The sequence below is a fragment of the Gorilla gorilla genome, chromosome X (assembly GCF_029281585.2).
Source record: "Gorilla gorilla gorilla isolate KB3781 chromosome X, NHGRI_mGorGor1-v2.1_pri, whole genome shotgun sequence".
NCBI lineage: Eukaryota > Metazoa > Chordata > Mammalia > Primates > Hominidae > Gorilla > Gorilla gorilla.
In genome coordinates this window covers 114,707,603-114,725,994 of record NC_073247.2, presented here as the reverse complement: position 1 = coordinate 114,725,994, position 18,392 = coordinate 114,707,603, and the positions used below count along the sequence as shown (strand labels likewise).

The 18,392-nt window shown below is 37.9% G+C and overlaps 1 protein-coding gene across 7 annotated transcripts in view; it reads right to left on the bottom strand.

Moving 5' to 3' along the window:
* Nucleotides 1–18,392, bottom strand: part of LOC109024738 (ras-related protein Rab-40A-like) — a 175,269-nt gene that overhangs the window by 8,412 nt on the left and 148,465 nt on the right. The window lies entirely within an intron of this gene.

Genomic DNA, 18,392 nt, shown 5'->3' with positions numbered 1-18,392 from the left:
TGGTTCAGCGATTGTTTTCCTTTTTCTTACCCAGCACAGAGTAGTGACACAGCAGTTAATTCATCATGGAAACCTTACATTTGTCTTAACATTTCCATGTGATCGTTATGGAACCATGCCTTTTGGATTATGTCAAAGGAATCTCCTTTAAAGGAAGGACGGGTATGAGATAGGAAGCAGACTAAGATGTGTTGAGTACCGTATGTACCCTACGCTGTGTATGACGCTTAAAATAATTTGTTCTTTTACTTCTCAGAACAATTGTCTTTGGTAGCTATGATTGTTTCCATTTTACAAATGAGAAAAGGCAAACTCAGAAATGTTACGTAATTTTTAAAAATCTTGCCGTTAGTATAGAGATCACAGAAATCACAATCCTGAGCCAGTGCTCTCCTCATATAATGCCCCACACATCCTTTCTACTCTGTGGCCATGCCGGGTTTAGGAGTAAGTGTGAACTGTCTGTGCATGTGATCCTTGACAAGCCACGCATGTTTGCATGGGCACTAACACTTTTCTTGCTGCAGGGGGACATCTCCCATAAATATAAGAGCCAAGATCTCAGAAGAAACATCTAGGATATGGATTTTTCTAGAGTGTCTCATAAATAATATTCACCCAAGAAAGATGTGTTGAAATAACGCATGCATAGATCAATGAAGGGTTTTAGATTTAACACACGTACAGATCCTATAACAAAACAGCAAAACTGACAAAATATGTAAATGGTTCATGGATGACGAAATGCAAATGGCCAATAATCATAAGAAAATGCATTCTAGCTCACTAATATATAAGGAATGCAAATGCAACTATCTAAATATACTTTTATCACCTATTGTTTGACAAAATTTAAATGTAGAAAAAACTGAATAAGATTTTTTTTTTAATTTGCAAAAGAAAAAGGTAAAAAGTGGCTCTGTGTGTGTCTGTGTATGGGGGCAGGATGAGGGACCAAATATATCAAGGAAATGGAAACACACTTATCAGTTATAAATGCATTTAAATATTGTAACTACAACAGGTATAAAGATGGTTAAAGGAATGAGAATGCTCGGACACATATAAGGGAGTTTAAATTATTGAAATCAAGCCCCAAGGGATAGATGTGTAAGCATGTAATGGATGAAACATTTTTCGCATGTACAAAATAGCCAGGTAAGAGGTTATTTGCTACAGTATTGCTGAAATCTTTTTAAAAAGGAAAAAATGAGAAGCATTCTAAATACTCATCAATACAGAACAAACAATAACAAAGTTGTCTCCCTAATTTACACAAACTCCCCTAAAGACATCGCCATGATCTGAATGGTAGAATCTGACCATTTCTCAAGCCTTGGAAGTGCATCTTCTAAAAGTGAGGTGCTCTCAGGGTCCTCTAGGGAGGGTGAGGGATAGAACCTCATTCCAATCCTGCCACTTACCTCAAGAGGCGACTTAGGTTCTGTGAGCCTGAGCTTGGTCATCTGTGAAATGGGACTGACTATACCATCCTCACGGAGTTATTCCCAGGCATAAATGGGAAAACCTGTCCAGGGTATATGGCATGGAGTGGGAGACTTCAATGGCCCTTTAAATATTGAGACATAGCAGTAGGGGTTGGCTGAACCTCAAGGCCAAGGCAGGCATCGTGAAAAATCATTACTCATTGTTTCTCCTAATGAAAACACAGACATCCATATAAAGAAGGCAAATCTCCCTGATACACCTTGATTTCAGAGTTTTAGAGATGGAGTTCTCTACATTCTTGTGTGTTTCATAATCTCACGAAAACTGTTCAACATCATGCCTCCGAGAAGACACAAATCCAGTTCCCCATGCTGGTAAGAAAAAAACTGATCGGTGTAAATGTAAAAACATATGCTCCAGGGCATCCACAAAATGAAACACCAGGTAGCAGTGACGGGGCTGTAGAAAGGTGACGGAGAGAGGTCGGAGGCACTGGAGCAGCATCTGGGGAACTGTGTCTATAGTGTCCTGGAGAGGGGAAGACTGAAAGAGAGTGTGAGAAGGTCTGAGAAGCCTGTACAGGGATAGAGTTAGGGAGAGTGAATGCCTTGCTCTCTGGAGGGACCCCTCCTCCCCCGCCCCCGCCCCCGCCCCCGCCCCCGCCCCCTCCGACAGTGTGGACACTTCAACCTACACTGAGAAGGGAAGAGATGATAAATCAGTGAATGCGATGTAGATTTAGGGGTCAACAGCAAATGGACCTGCTTTAATATACATGTGAATTTTCCAAACAGAACTGGAATCAAAGTAAACAAGTCATTTTGAAACATGTTACTCTGCAAAATGTACAAAAACAGAGATAGCTGTGATGCCTCCTAGTGGCCAGAGACAGAAACGCAGCTCTGATAATCTCAAACCAGGGACTCAGGAAGAGGGAGGCATGGAGGTTGGAGGTTAGCTCCAATGTATCAGCCACAGTTTTCTGGAATTATTCACCTAATGGTAGCAATTTCCATGTATCCATCATGTTCCAGAATATATGAAACTGATATTGGTTCCAATCCCCGCTGGAACTAAAGATAAAGTTGCATCCATGATTGTGTATTTGGGGTGGTAGAGCTAGAGGACACACCCACACACACACCCACACACACACACAAAACCTCTGTCAATTGGACTTGTTATTTACTTCTTTCACAATAAAATAGAATATAAGGAATGCTTTTTCAAATTAATGGACATTATGTACACCTTAACTTTGACAATTTGTTCCAAAGTATTTTGTGTGTTCAAATTTTCATCAGAATACTTTTATTCCCAAATACCAATTTTCGAACAGTACACAAGAGCATATTGATAAATCAAAATTAACCTGAGCTCTCACTGTTCAACTCCCACTCCTTAACCCCAAGAGGTCTGCTGTTCCTAGGATGGTGCATACTCTCCAGACATGTCCCTGAAGGTGAGGTACACATCAACACGTTCACCTACACACACACATTGTCTTCTCCAAAAGTGCAATCACGGTACTTATCTTTTGCATCTTGTCATTATAAATTCTCAAGATTTTAAAATATTTGCATTTTATTAGTTCTTGTGGGGTTGGTATATTTTAGTATGTTTATTGTTCATGTACATTTCATTTAAATTCTCTGTTGAAATAGTTGCCAATCATTTTGTTACTATGTTTCACAAATCATGGATACTAACCCAATTAAACTTCAAAATTTGACTTTAAAATTACATAGATCTTAAATTTCAAAGAAAAAACATTGAAAAACACCTGGGGAGCAGGTACTGCCAGCCTGGAGGGAGATTAGAGCATTCAGGGCCCTGGAGGAATGAAGAGAAATGATAAAAGTTTAGAGTATTACAGAGTTTGTGCCGATCAGGAAAACAACAAAGTTGTCTCCCTGATTTACGTAAACTCCTCTAAAGGCAGCAGCCTAATTTGAATAATGGTGATAATGACCTTGGGTAGCAGTTAAGATTAAAGGAGATGAGGTGTAAAGTGCATTTGCTTACAGTAATTCAGTGCATGTTTCTTTCCTTCTCTGCAGCTCACCTGTCCCAAGGCCAACACCTGAGCTTCTGCCTGAGCCCACTTGCCACTTTAGGGATCAGCCCTCTCATGTGGCCCTACAACCAGATCTCATGGCACAAAGCACAGGATTTCACTTCCCCTGTCATCTTCAGAGGAGTTGTTGAGTGGGAACCCATGGGACTACAATAGCAGGGGAGTGGAATCTGACCATTTCTCAAGCCCTGGAAAGCCATCTTCTAAAAGGGGGTGCTCAGGGTCCTCTAGGGAAGGTGAGGGATGGAACCTCATTCCAATCCTGCCACTTACTTGGAAAAGTGATTTAGGCTCTGTGAGCCTGAGCTTGGTTAGCTGTAAAATGGGATTGACCATACCAACCTTACAGAGCAGTCCTGAAGGGTAAATGAGAAAATCTGTTGAGAATATACAGCAGGGAGTGGCCTTTAAGTATTGGTACACAGCATGAGGGGCTGGCTGAGCCTCAAGGCTAAGGCAGTCATCATGAAAAAATCACTTCTCATTGTTTCTCCTAATGATAACACAAACATCGTGAAGAAAGAAGCAATCTCTCTCTGAAATGCCTTAAGTTCAAAGTTTTAGAGACCAAAGGTCTCTGCATTCTTAGGTGCTTGAAAGTTCCTAAGAGCTATTCAACATCATGCCTCTGAGCAGACCCAAATCCACTTACCCACAGTGGTAAGACAGGAGCGTTTGTGAACTCACCTGGTGAGCTCCACGACAGATCACATCAGGGACACAAGGAGTGGCAATTGTCTAATGAGTGCTCCAGCACTGCTCAGTATTTTAATATGTTTATAGGAATATTGTAGACTGATTCTGCAGTAAACAGTGCAAGGTTCTCAGCTCACACATTATCCAGCTACATTACAAGAGGATTTCAGCTACCCGCTGCCTCCTTGAGAGGCAAAAATCTAGGAATTACAAGAATTTCTATAACAGACAATTTTCTATTCTTTCATTAGGTAATAACTAAAAGTGTATTGAGCTTTAAAAGCATACTAGTCTACTGGAGGTGTCTCATTAACTAAAGTGGAAAGAGGGTAAGAATTCAAATGAATATATGGGTAACTTCATGGTTCACATTTGAGAGGAGATGGTTTCTTCAAATTAACTTTAAACTTTCTCAAACTCCAAAGAATTGAAAATTCTTTTTTGTTTTAAAAATCCTTTTTTGTTCCTCATCACCTGATACAGTTCGAATATATGTCCCTGCCAAATTTCATGTTGAATTCTAATCCCCAGTGTTGGAGGTTGGGCCTGGTGTGAGGTGTTTGGGTCATGGGGGCAGATCTTTCAAGGCTTGGTACTGTCCTCATGATAGTGAGTCTCCTGAGATCTGGTTAAGTGTGTGGCACCCCCCCCACCCCCCACCCCCCCCACCGCCACTTTCTCTCTCCTGCTTTCACCATGTGACATATGTATTTCAGCTTCACGTTCCATCATGAGTAAAAGCTCCCTGAGGCCTTCTCAGAAGCTAAACAGATGCTGGTGCCATGTTTGTAAGCCTGCAGAACCATGAGCCAATTAAACATCTATTCTTTATAAATTACCCAGTCTTAGGCATTTCTTTATAGCAATGCAAGAATAGCCTAATACATCATCAATTCAATTCAGCCACAGGATATCTTTCTTTTCTCCTCTCCCCTCTTCTCTCTCCCCTCCTCTCCCTTTCCTTTCCCCTCCCCCTCCCCTCCCTCTCTCCCTCTTTGACTCTGTCTTTTCCTTCTCCTTCAAAAAATTTTCTAATTTTCTACATTCTCTATTAACATTATTTCCCATTTACTCTTTATCCCACTGCACTGTGGCTTCTGTCCCCAGGATTGCAATGAACATGATCTCGCCAAGGTTACAATCCCTCTTTTGGTCACTAGGTCCAGTTTTTTGTTTACATATATAACCACACTGAGTATTGCTTTCAATGAACTCTTAAAATATGGATGCTTGTCCAGTCGTTTCTTTAAATTTAACACAAATCTGTGACAAGCTTTGGAGCATGAGGTACTGGACACACATCCAAGCTGTCCCACTCCCTAACTATGCAGTATCAAGCAAAGTCTTTATTCTCTCTGTCATTCAGTTTTTCATCTATAAAATAAGGATTAGTCACAGTATCTACCTTGTAAAACAGCTGTGAGCACTGACTGACTCAATACATTAAAAGCATATAGTTCATAAGAAATGTTAGTCATTTTAAATTATTTTTACATATCTTACTGGCATTAGTATCACTGTAGACATGAAAAGTAGGATATCAGCCAATGAATAGTTTCCTAGGGCCACCATAACAAATTATCACGAACTTTGCACATTTAAACAACAGAATTTCATTATCTCATGGTTCAGAAGTATAAAACCAAAGCCCAAAGTACAAAACCAAGGTGTAGGCAGGACCACACTGCCTCCAAAAGCTTTAGGGGAGAATCCTTTCTTAGCTCTTCCAGCTCCTCCTTTATTTGGCTTGAGGCAGCATAACTCCAATCTCTACTTCAATCTTCACATGGCCTTCTTCCTTGCATGTGTCAAATCTCCCTCTGCTTTCTTTTATATAGACACCAGTCATTGGAGTTAGGCATCAACCTACATTCAGGATATTTACTTCTGGAGATCTTTCACTTAATTATATCTACATAGACCCTATTTCCAAATAAAGTTTGGGTGGGTTAGGATTGGGACATGTTTTGAGGGGGACATAATTCTACCCACTACAGTTAAACACGCAAGTTACACTACAAATGTTAGATAAGGTAGCTTTTATATGTTAATATATAAATGCTGTATGCATATTTAATCTAGGTTTTTATCCTCTGTGTATGAAGTACTCTTAAACAACAGAGATAGGTCAATTATATCAAGAGACAATGCAATAAAAACCAATATTAATCTCCCCAAAACACTTGTAGACACACACACACAAAATGAAAAAGAATCAGATTTAGTCAATCAACAAAGTCATAAATTATAATGTAGTATATGGTTCCATTGTGAAAAAATATATATATCTCTCTCTCTCTACATGGGTTTATAGGTATGTGTGTGTGGCTAAAAATAAGTTAGTGTACTACATGGAGAGAAAAAAGATCTAGAGAATAGATACAAATAAATTAATACAGGCCATCTTTGTATTATGGAGATGGAGAAGATTTAGACAGAATATTTTTAATTTCTAATATACATTTCAATTATGTTTCATATGGCTTAAACAATAAAAAAGTTAATAATGTGACAAAGTCATTAAGATAATGTTTTGTAAATCAGGAAAATCTGTGACCCTAGTCACAAAATGATAGTGTAGAAATACATTTATTGACTAAGAATCACATTCATATGCTGTGGTATAAAAATAGTATATTAAAAAGATTTATTTAATAAATCAGTATATTTGCCTTGGAGGGAGATAGAGGATATTTGTTTTATAAATTTGCAATTCCCTAGTGTTTTAAATGTGGAAATTTCATTGTTCAAAATGTTAAAAACAAAAAACACTATAATTGTGACCTGATTATATTTATGATGCCCACATATTCATTGCTTTGGAAACATGCATATAGAAAATTCCAGAAAGCTTTGTTCTCTACAGTTCTATACAATAGAATACATGTGCCTCCCTCACTCCACTCAAATCTCCTACCCCTTTCCAAGCTCTTGGTTGACTTTCATTTCTGCAATTCTGACTCTGGGCACCAGGTGAGAGCATTCTGTATTTCTTCCAATGAAAAGGCATAATTTGTATAAACAGAAACAAAATTTTTCTCAAAGTAGATAATGAAACAATAAGTACAGCATGACCACAACTCTCTTTGAAAAATTCATGTTTACAAAAAGATGGACAGGTCATATACATAGTTTTGTTTCCTTGCATACTCCTATGTCTACATCTAATTAGTTTATTAAATAGGTTTTGGGTGTCTACTTCAGAGGTTCAAACATCTTATGATGAAATGCTACTGGAAATTTTATAATGGATGGATCAGGGTGACAACACTGAAATACAGTGATCAATTTCAAGCTTACAGGAGGAGAGACAACCAGACCCAATGAACCTACTAATTTGACACTTTAGTAATAAAGGACACCGCTTCTGAGGTACCCTTGCTGAATAAGCTGAATTTGATCAAACTTCTAAATCTAATTACCAATTTAAAAGAAATAAGAGAGGCTAGAGGAAATTAATAAACAACACAATAAGAATCCAATCAGCAAAATCCATAATGCACCCTCCAAAGGATGAAAGATCCAGTTTTCTAAGCAAATAAATAGAAAGGTTTTTTTTTTAAACAACAGATAGCTTTTAAGAGACAACACTTCAAGGAGAGTTAAAGAGAAAGTAAAATTAAAATCACAAGGAGATACTATCACATGTCTACCAGAAAGAGAAAAATGAAAAAGATAGAAAATACCAAGTGTTGGTGAGGATGTGGAGCAGTAGAAGTCTCAACATTGCTAGTGGGAATATAGATTGGAACAACCACTTTGAACAACTGTTTGACAGTATCCACTGAGCTGAAGATACACATGTCATATGACTCAGAAATGCCACTCTTTGGTGCATCCCTAGGAGAAATGGCCTCACCCATCAAAGGAAATCAGACCAGCCCTGCCTTTCAACCAGTTGAAGGATAGAAACTAGAATAAATGTGATTTCCATGTGTAAAAGCACTCGGAGTTCCTGAAAGGGAATAGAATTAACTGTAGAAGTCCAAGGAATTATTTCAACAGCCAGGTTGTCTAAGGAAAACTTAACTGTGATGATTATTACCTTTTAAAAAATAATTATACTCTTTTGTTTTTACAATTATTATCTTGTTTGTTTTTCTTAAATAAATATCATCTGGTACACGGAAGAAAGGCTACTGAAGGATAGTTACCACTCAAAGACATATATGGTCCTGTCTACCATCAACCACCATTGGCTGACATGGTTTGGCAAATGTCTTTTCCTCTTTTCTAAGTATACTGGTTAGGAGTGTTGGCTGTGGAGACAGACTAGGGCCCAACCCTGCTTCTTAAATTTGTGGGACTTTGAATACTTTTGCTTCAGCTTGCAGTAGCTCAAATGCTTCATCTGTAAAACAAGGATAATAGAGTACTGACCTAAGAAGACAAAATATTTTTAAACAAATATTGCCTTGCCATTTTGGTCAGGAATCCCATAATTTAAAAAATTCTACTGCAGAGATATCAGCATAACTGGCTCTCTGTGACCTTGTGAGAGTAACAGAATTACTCTATACTTCAGTTGTCTTTAAGGTACAATGGGGAAAACAATTATCCCCACCTCATGGGTTGTTGTTTTGAGAACTACTTGAGTTGAGGCACAAAAGCCCTTAGAACAGTGGTTGGCACATAGTAAACTGCTCATTAAATGTGAGTTTGCATGTTGAGATTTTTCAAGTTCTAAAAGTTTGACAGTTTGCATGTGTCTTCAATAAAGTTTAATACAACAGAATCTTAATCATCAACTGATGCATTTTAAAATAACTTCTTTTCACTACAACCACGTTTGGATGACCTAATTACCTTGAGAATATCTCAAGAGCACATGGAAGGACTGCTCTCAGAAAACTGTGCCATTTCTCCACATGGCTATACAAAAAACTGAGGGGTCATCCTTGACTGTGCCTTATCCCCATGCACCCTACACGCACAGCCACTTCAAGTTCTGCCTGCCATACCTCCAAACACGCCCTGTCCAGGTTCACGCCTCCCTACCTGCACACAGCTGCAGCCCTGGTCCCATCCACCTGTTCCTCTTCCCTGGACTTCTGCAATATTTTCCTAATGGTTATCCCCACTCCCTATCTTGTCCCTTTCCAGTCCATTCCCCACACAGCAGTCAGAGTCACCTTCTGACAACAGGAATCGCAATCAACAGCACATTTACAAATTGTAATTCACCTGAATCTCTCACTAGCCCTACTCCAACCTCTGACCCAAGGGATCTGTTGTCCTAAGGATGTTGCATACTCTTCAGATATGTCCCTGTAGGTGAGGTGCACATGAACACATTCACCCGATTCACATAGTCTTTTCCAAAAGTACAATCACAGTCCTCATCTTCTGTTGCAATTTTTTTCCACTTTATATAAATTCTCAGGATTTTTAAGTATTTGCATTTTATTAGTACTTTTGGTTTTGGCATATTTAACAAGATTATTGTTCATGTTTATTTTATGTAAATTTTCTGTTGAAATGAATTACCAATATCTTTGTCATTAGTGTGTGTTACAAATTACGGATACTAATCCTATATATGGTACAGTTTGCAAATACTTTCTCCAATGTTTTAAGATAATTCTTAATTTTATTACTATCGAAATTGATTTTCAATTTCAAAAATATTATGACTTAAAAACTTTACAGATCATTTTTTTTTTTTAAGAAAAAGTTGAATGCTCCCTTTGGAATGGCAGCCCCCAGGGAAATTAGATCATTCAGGGACCAGGAGGCATGAAGACAAAATGAGGAAAACTTTATAATAACTAAAAACTAGCTGCTGATAGGGATTTTATCTCCTCTATCATCTTCATCACCTTGAGAGGTTGAAGAGTGAGCACCTCACCGCTGGGGCCACAATAGCAAGAGAGTGGAATATGACCATTTCTCAAGTCCTGGAAGCCCAACTTCTAAAAGAAAGGTGCTAAGGATCCTCTAGGGAGGGTGAGGGATGGAACCTCATTCCAATCCTGCCACTTACCTAGGGAGGTGACTTAGACTCTGTGAGCCTGAGCTTAGTCATCTGTGAAATGGAATTGATTATACAATTGTTACAGAGCTGTCCCTAGGCATAAATGAGAAACGTTGTCCAAAGTATATGGAATGGAGTGGGACTTCAATGGCCTTTAAATGTTGAGACATAGCAGTAAGAGCTGGCTGAGCCTCAGGGCTCAGGAGACATTGTGAAAAATCATTTCTCATTGTTTCTCCTAATAAGAACACAAACATCTAGAAGAAAGAAGCAAATATCTCTCTGATATGCCTTGAGTTCAAAGTTTTTGAGATAGAAGGTTTTCTATATTCTTAGGTATTATCAGAAGGCCACAGGAGTCATTCAACATCATGCCTCTTAGCAGACTCAGATCAAGTTCCCCCACACTGGAATGACAAACATATTTGTGAACTCACCTGAAGAGCTCTGTGATAGATTGCATGAGGAAAGCAAAGTATGGTGTTTGCTTAATAGCTGCTTCTGGACAGTTTGGTATGTTAATATGTTTATAGGAAAAATCTGAACCTGTCCACCAGTCACCAGGGCAAGGGTCCTCAGATCATGCATGATCCAGTCACATCACACCAGGATTTCAGCCATCTTCTACCTCCCTGAGAGGCAAAAATCCAGAAATTACTAGCATTTCTGTGACACACAGTTGTCCGTTCTTTCCTCATCTAATAACTATATTTGTATTGAGCTCAAAACATATACTAGTCCATTGGAGACATCTCATGAGCTCTAAAGTGGAAATAGGAGAGTAAGAAACAAAATAATATATAGGAAAATTCAAGGGTTAAATACGAGATGAAATGGGTTCTTCACATTAGCTTTTAAACTTACTGAAATTTCAAGAAATTGAAGATTTTTTAAAATTCTTCCTTTAACCCCTCACTGCCTATTCAGCCACAGGATTGGATATCTTTCCTCCCCCCACTTTTTTTCTCTCTTTCCTTTTTTCCAACCAAAGTTAAAGCTCTAAAACAAGTTTTCTGCACTTCCTACAAAACTACAATGAGATATCATCTCACTCCAGTTAAAATGGCTTTCTCCAAAAGACAGGCAATAACACATGCTGGCAAAGATGTGGAGAAAAGGGAACCCTCATACACTGTTGATGGGAATGTAAATTAGTACAACCACTGTGGAGAACAGTACGGAGGGTCCTCAAAATCTAAAAATAGAGCTGCCATATGACCCAGCAATCCCACTGCTGGCTATACATCCAAAAGAAAGAAAATCAGTATATCGAAGAGTATCTTCACTCCCATGTTTGTTGCAACATTATTCATAATGGCCAAGATTTGGAAGCAACCTAAGTGTCCATCAACAGATTAATGGAAAAAGAAAATGTGGTACATATACAGAATGGAGTACTATTCAGCCATAAAAATAAAGAGATTCTGTCATTTGCAACAACATGGATGGAACAGGTGGTCATTACATTAAGTGAAGTAAGCCAGGCACAGAAAGACAAATATCACATGTTCTCACTTATCTGTGGGACCAAAACTCAAAAAATAATTGAACCCATGGAGATAGAGGGTAGAAGGACGGTTACCAGAGTCTGGGTAGAGGCGGGGAGGTGAGGGAGAGGTGGGGATGGTTAATGAGTACAAAAAATAGAATGAATGAATAAGGCCTAGTATTTGATAGCACTACAGGGTGACTATAATCAATAATAATTTAATTGTACATTTTAAAATAACTAAAATAATATAATTGGATTGTTTGTAACACAAAGGAAAAATGCTTGAGGGGATGGATACCCCATTTTCCATGATGTGACTATTATGCATTGCATGCATGTATCAAAATATCTCATGTACCCCATAAATATATACACCTATCACCCACAAAAATTAAAAATTAGAAAAAAGTTTAAAGGATATTGAGTGTTGATTTTTCTCTCCTTCCCCAAACACTATTGGAAGGTTAAAAAAAAAAATTTCCTGAAATCATAAAACATGTGTTTTCCTGTGTCTGGCTGTGTTCAACCAACATAATATATATGTGATTTACATTTTGTTGTCTGTAGTTGTAGATAGTCATTTTCATTGATGGATGGTATACATGGTATGGATATTTCTTTTCTTTTGAGATGGAGTCCAGCTCTGTTCCCCAGGCTGGAGTTCAGTGGTGTGATCTTGGCTCACTGCAACCTCCATCTCCCGGGTTCAAGCTATTCTCCTGCCTCAGCCTCCCGAGTAGCTGGGATTACAGGCGCCCACCACCATGCCCAGCTACGTTTTGTATTTTTAGTAGAGATGGGGTTTCATTGTGTTGGCCAGGTTGGTCTCAAACTCCTGACCTCAGGTGATCTGCCCGCCTCAGCCTCCCAAAGTGCTGGGATTACAAGTGTGAGCCACCACACCCGGCCTGTATGGATATTTCACAACATATGTATCTGGTATGAAGGTTTATATATTTTGCAAATTTTGACCTACTATGAATAATGGTGCTTTGAACATTCTTGTACATATCTTTTAGATGGACATTTATTTTTACTTTACTTCGACATATATGATTGAGTGGCATTTCTGAGTTAGGGTATATGTATGTTCAGCTCACTAGACACTGCCAGTTTTTCAAAGTGTTCCAATCTGTATTCCCACCAGCAGTGTTGAGAATTCCACTGCTCCACATCCTCACCAACACTTGGCATTTTCAATCTTTTTTATTTCTTGTGGGTCTATGGTGGTATCTAATTATGGTTTTAAATGTAATTTCTTTGATTTAATTTCTCTTTAATTTAACTCTGAAATGTTTCGTCTCATTTAATCTAAAGTGGGTTCCACCGCATTTTTTTTTAACCTTCTAATTTATTTGCTTAAAATCTGGATCTTTAGTCTTGTGGAATGCTGATGCTGTTAAATACCTTTCTGCATATGGAGGTGATCACATAATTATTTCCTTGGCTGTATCAATATACTAGATTATAGTAGTAGTTTTATTGATATTGAAACATGTTTATATATATAAAAGCCCCATAAGGTCATGACCTGTATTTTATGTCCTCTTTTGTTTACCAATATTTTATTTAAGAACATTAGTTCATATTCTGTGATGAGATTATTCTGTAATTTCATTTCTCCTGCAGTTTTTGGCATGTTTCAGAATCAACTTTATGTACTTGCTTCATTGTTTCATATATTCCCTATGCCCTTTGACTATTTTAAATAGTATTGGTATTATCATACCTTGAAAGTTTTGCTAGAATTCTCTTTGGGAAAGCTCTGGGTCTGGTGCTTTTTGAAGGCAGATAATTTAACCAAATTCACTATGTCTTGTATGCAATTGGTCTGTTAAGACTTTTTGTGTTTCTTGAGGCCAGTCTGGGTAAGTTGTGTTTTTCTAGAAAATTACTGATTTTATCTGTTTCCAAATGTATTTGAATAGAATTCTGCAAATTTTTCAGTTAAGAGACTTGAAATTTCCTTCGTTTTGAAGACCTTGTCACCGTTTCTGTTTCAAAATTGTGTATTTGTGTTTTCTTCAGTTTTCTTGAATACTTTACCCAGTGACTTTTCATGTTTTTGGTATCTCCTCAAATAAATCTTCCTTACTTTTACATATAAATTATACTGTAGTTTGCCTTTTTAACCCATTCATTTCTGTTTTAACCTTTAACTATTCAACTGCATTCTTTCAGTTTATGTTGTGGTTCTTTATCTGGCTTTTTGAATTGATTGTTCAATTCCTTTTTATTGATATAGCTATGTAATGCATAAAAATATTATCTGACCACTGCTCTAGCTGTAAATTCTGATATGTTCTGTTTTTATTTTCATTACTCTCATTGCATTCTACAGTTTTAATCTGTATTTGCATTTGGGCCCAAGCTTAACAGCCTCAGGTATTAGTATGATTTTTCATATATCTCATTGCTGCTTCTGCAGTTTTCCTCTATAAAACTACATTTTTGGCTGGGTGTGGTGGCTCACACCTGCAATCCCAACACTTTGGGAGGCCGAGGCGGGTGGATCACCTGAGGTCAGGAGTTCAAGACCAGCCTGGCCAAGATGGTGAAACCCCATCTCTACTAAATTAGCTGGGCATGGTGGCAGGCGCCTGTAATCCCAGCTACTCAGGAGGCTGAGGCAGAGAATTGCTTGAACCCGGGAGGGAGATGTTGCAGTGAGCCAAGATTGCGCCACTGCACTCCAGCCTGGGCGACAGAGTGAGACTCCACCTAAACAAACAAACAAAAAAACCCAAACAAACAAACAAAAAAACTACATTTGTGTTGTGTGACTAGGTACACAAGTATTAATACATAATGTATTCCTAGTGAATTTTAACCTTTACTATTATTAGGTGTGCTTTTTTATCTTTTAAAATCCATTTTGTTCTCAATTCTGCCCTCTTAAAAATTAAGATTGTGAAAAAATATTCCATGCTCATGGATAGGAAGAATCAATATTGTTAAAATGGTCATACTGCCCAAAGCAATTTACAGATTCAATGCTATTCTATTAAACTACTAGCAATGTTTTTCACAGAACTAGAATAAAAATTCTAAAATTCACTTGGAACCAAAAGAGAGCCTGAATAACCAAAGCAATCCTAAATGAAAAGTGCAAAGATGGAGGCATCACACTACCTGACTTCAAACTATAATACAAGGCTATAGTAATTAAAACAGCATGGTACTGGTACAAAACAGACACACAGACAAATGGAACATAATAAAGAACACAGAAATAAAGCCACACACCTACAACCATCTGATCTTCAACAAAGTTAACAATAACAAGCAATGGGGAAAGGACTTCCTATTCAACAAATGGTGCTAGAATAACTGGCTAGACATATGCAGAAGATTGAAACTTCACCTTTACTCTTCAAAAATCAACTCAAAATGCATTAAAGACTTAAATGTAAAACATAAAACTATAAATACCCTAGAAGAAAACTTAGGAAATACCATTCTAGACATCAGCCCTGGCAAAGACTTCATGATGAAGACACCAAAAGCAACTGTAGTAAAAACAAATATTGACAAGCAGGACCTAATGAAACTAAAGAGCTTCTGCACAGCAAAAGAAACTATCAACAGAGCAAACAGACAACCTACAGAATGGGAGAAAACATCTGTAAACTATGCATCTTCCAAAGGTCTAATATCCAGGATCTATAAGGAACTAAATCAACAAGCAGAAAAACAACCCCATTAAAAAATGGGCAAAGGACATGAACAGACACTACTCAAAAGAAGATATACACATGACCAACAAGCATATGAAAAAATGTTCAATATCACTAATCATTAGGGAAATGCAAATAAAAACCACAATAAGATACCATCTCACAACAGTCAAAATGTCTATTATGCAAAAGTTAAAAAGTAACAGATGTTGGTGAGCTTACAGTGAAAAGGGGATGCTTATACACTGCTGGTAGGAATGTATATTAGTTCAGCCACTGTGGAAAGCAGTCTAGAGATTTCCCAAGGAACTTAAAATAGAACTACAATTCAACCCAGAAATCCCATTACTGGGTATATTCCCAAATGAATATAAATCGTTCTACCATAAAGACACATGCATGTGTATGTTTATCACAGCACTATTCACAATAGCAAAGACATGGAATCAACCTAGATGCCCATCAACAGTGGACTGGATAAAGAAAATGTGGTACACATACACCATGGAATACTACAGATTCATAAAAAAGAATGAGATCATGTCCTTTGCAGCAACATGGATAGAGCTTGAGGCCATTATCCTAAGCAAATTACTTTTAATTTGATGTTCTTTTGTGCCATCTTCTTTCACCTTCTATTTGGACACCGAAATAGCAGCCTCTCCTTGAGGACCAGAAAGCAGACAGCATAGAGTAACAGAACATGAAGATGAATCTGCTGTACAACAGACTGAAATCAGGAGACCTGGGTCCTCAACAGCAGATTTAGCTTTGTGTAAAAAAGACCATGAGAAGTCAGCTGGCCTGATCTGGCCTCATCCCTTTCACAGGAAAAGATTGACATTCTCAGGGGTTAAGGACATGAGCCTTGGAGTCAGAGTGAGTACAAGATTTCGGCATACTTAATTACTGGTTTTATGATCTTTAGGAAATGTTGAGTCTCCAGACAAATGAAACCCATATGTAATGGATATATATTAAGTATGCCTGCATAGAGAACAAAGTGGGAGGAACTATACAAAAAGGACACATTATCAAAAATTAATAAGTGGGAGGGGTCAGGGATTATTTATTTATTTCTGAGCTTGACTATGCTTTCCACAATTTATAAATTAGCATGGAGCTTTTTAAAAGTCAGAATTTTTGCTCATAGAAACAGTATTTGTTATAAAATAGTTCAGACATACAAAAATTATAGAATGTGAGAACTTTCTATGTACCCATGCTAACATATAAAATAGTATATAGGCAATCGATAGTCACGTTGAAGTCTGATTGTATTAGCCTCCTACTTCCCCAGAGATAATCACTATACAGAATTTGGATTTTTCATTTTTAAGACATTACCTTATAGTTTTATTACACATGTACATACCTGTATGTAAAATATGATATTGTTTTGTAGCATGGTTTTCTCTCTAAATACCTGGCTACCTCATTGAAGAAGAGGAAGTAAGAAACCTGAGGAGAACAAACATGCATTCATATCTCAACAGTGGGACCTGCTATATATATATGTCTCCAAGTCGTGTGTATTATCTTTTAGACTACTAAAACAGACACATCCAGGTCTCAGTTTATATGCTATAGAGAGCAGTAAAACATTCTACAGTTACTATTTTCAAACTCTTCTTTTATCTGATATGTTCAATGTCTCAGTTTTCCTGTGGCTAACTTGCCTAAAACAATCTCAGTGTATCTTGAATGCAAGACATTTTCTCATTTGTCTGGGGCTAATTTTCTACCTTTCTTTCAAACTGTTACTAATTTAGGCCTGTCCTTTATAACCAGAACCTAATCTAGACCATCCTGCTGAAAGAAGACAGTATTTTCTGGGAGTTAGTTTTCATGTGTTCAGACTACTGCCCAAATCCCTTAGATGGTATAGGGATGCATTCCATTTAGAACTTGATTTGATATCTATTACAAGTGCTAGGCATGTGTATATTTTCTTTTTATAACTTTTAATTACATAAGGAAGGTACTTGTGTAATTATACATCATAGTCAAGATGTGGAATCGACCTAAAAGTTCATCAGTGGATACACAGGTAATGAAAACATGGTGTATTAATTCACATTTGTTGATTGCTCCTGGGACCCTGGGCTGAATGAGACTATGACTATACTTCTACCCCGAATCCCGCTGTGTCAGGGTTCCCCTCTCCTTATCCTCCCCATTCCCCCACTGAAGCTGTAATGCTGAACTCTGAGTGATTTCATGAAGACCATCCCGCTTTCCCGTCTCTGTGGCAGTCACTGCTTGGCTAACTAGGTGGGATAAGCAGGCAGTAGGAAGTGAAGAATGTTAACAAGGAATGGAGAAAGCTCTTTTAGGTAGTTTAAATTTGAAGGAGAAAAGAGAGACCCAGAGATAGGACATAGAGGTGGAGGGGGCAGGAGACAGAGAGAGAGAGAGAGAAGAGGGGAGAGGAGGGGAGGGGAGGGGAGGGGAGGGGAGAGGAGAGGTACCAATCCTGTGGCTAAATGTGTATTGAGGGGTCCAAGAGGAATTTCTGAAAATCTTTCATTTCTTAAAAGTTGATCAAGTTTAAAAATTAATGTGAAGGAGCATACCATCTTAAAACTAATCTTTGAAGTTAGTGATATATTATTTTCATTCTTACTCTATTATTTCCATTTTAGAGATCATGAGATGCCTTTAGTTATACAGGTATTGAGCTTAATATATATTTAGTTATTAATGAATGAAGGAATGGACAATTGTGTGTATAGAAATGGTAGTAACTCTTGGATTTTTGTGTTTCAAGAGGTAGAAGATGGTTAAAATACTGCTGTGATGTGGCTGGATAATGCATAATCTGAGGGTCACTGCCCTGGTGGCTGTGAAACAGTCTAGAATTTTCCTGTTTTACGTGTGTGTGTGTGTGTGTGTGTGTATAAAACTTTTTCTTTTTTTGAGACAGTGTTTCACTCTGTCGCCCAGACTGGAGTGCAGTGGCCCGATCTCAGCTCACTGCAACCTCCGCCTCCCGGGTTCAAGCGATTCTCCTGCCTCAGCATCCTG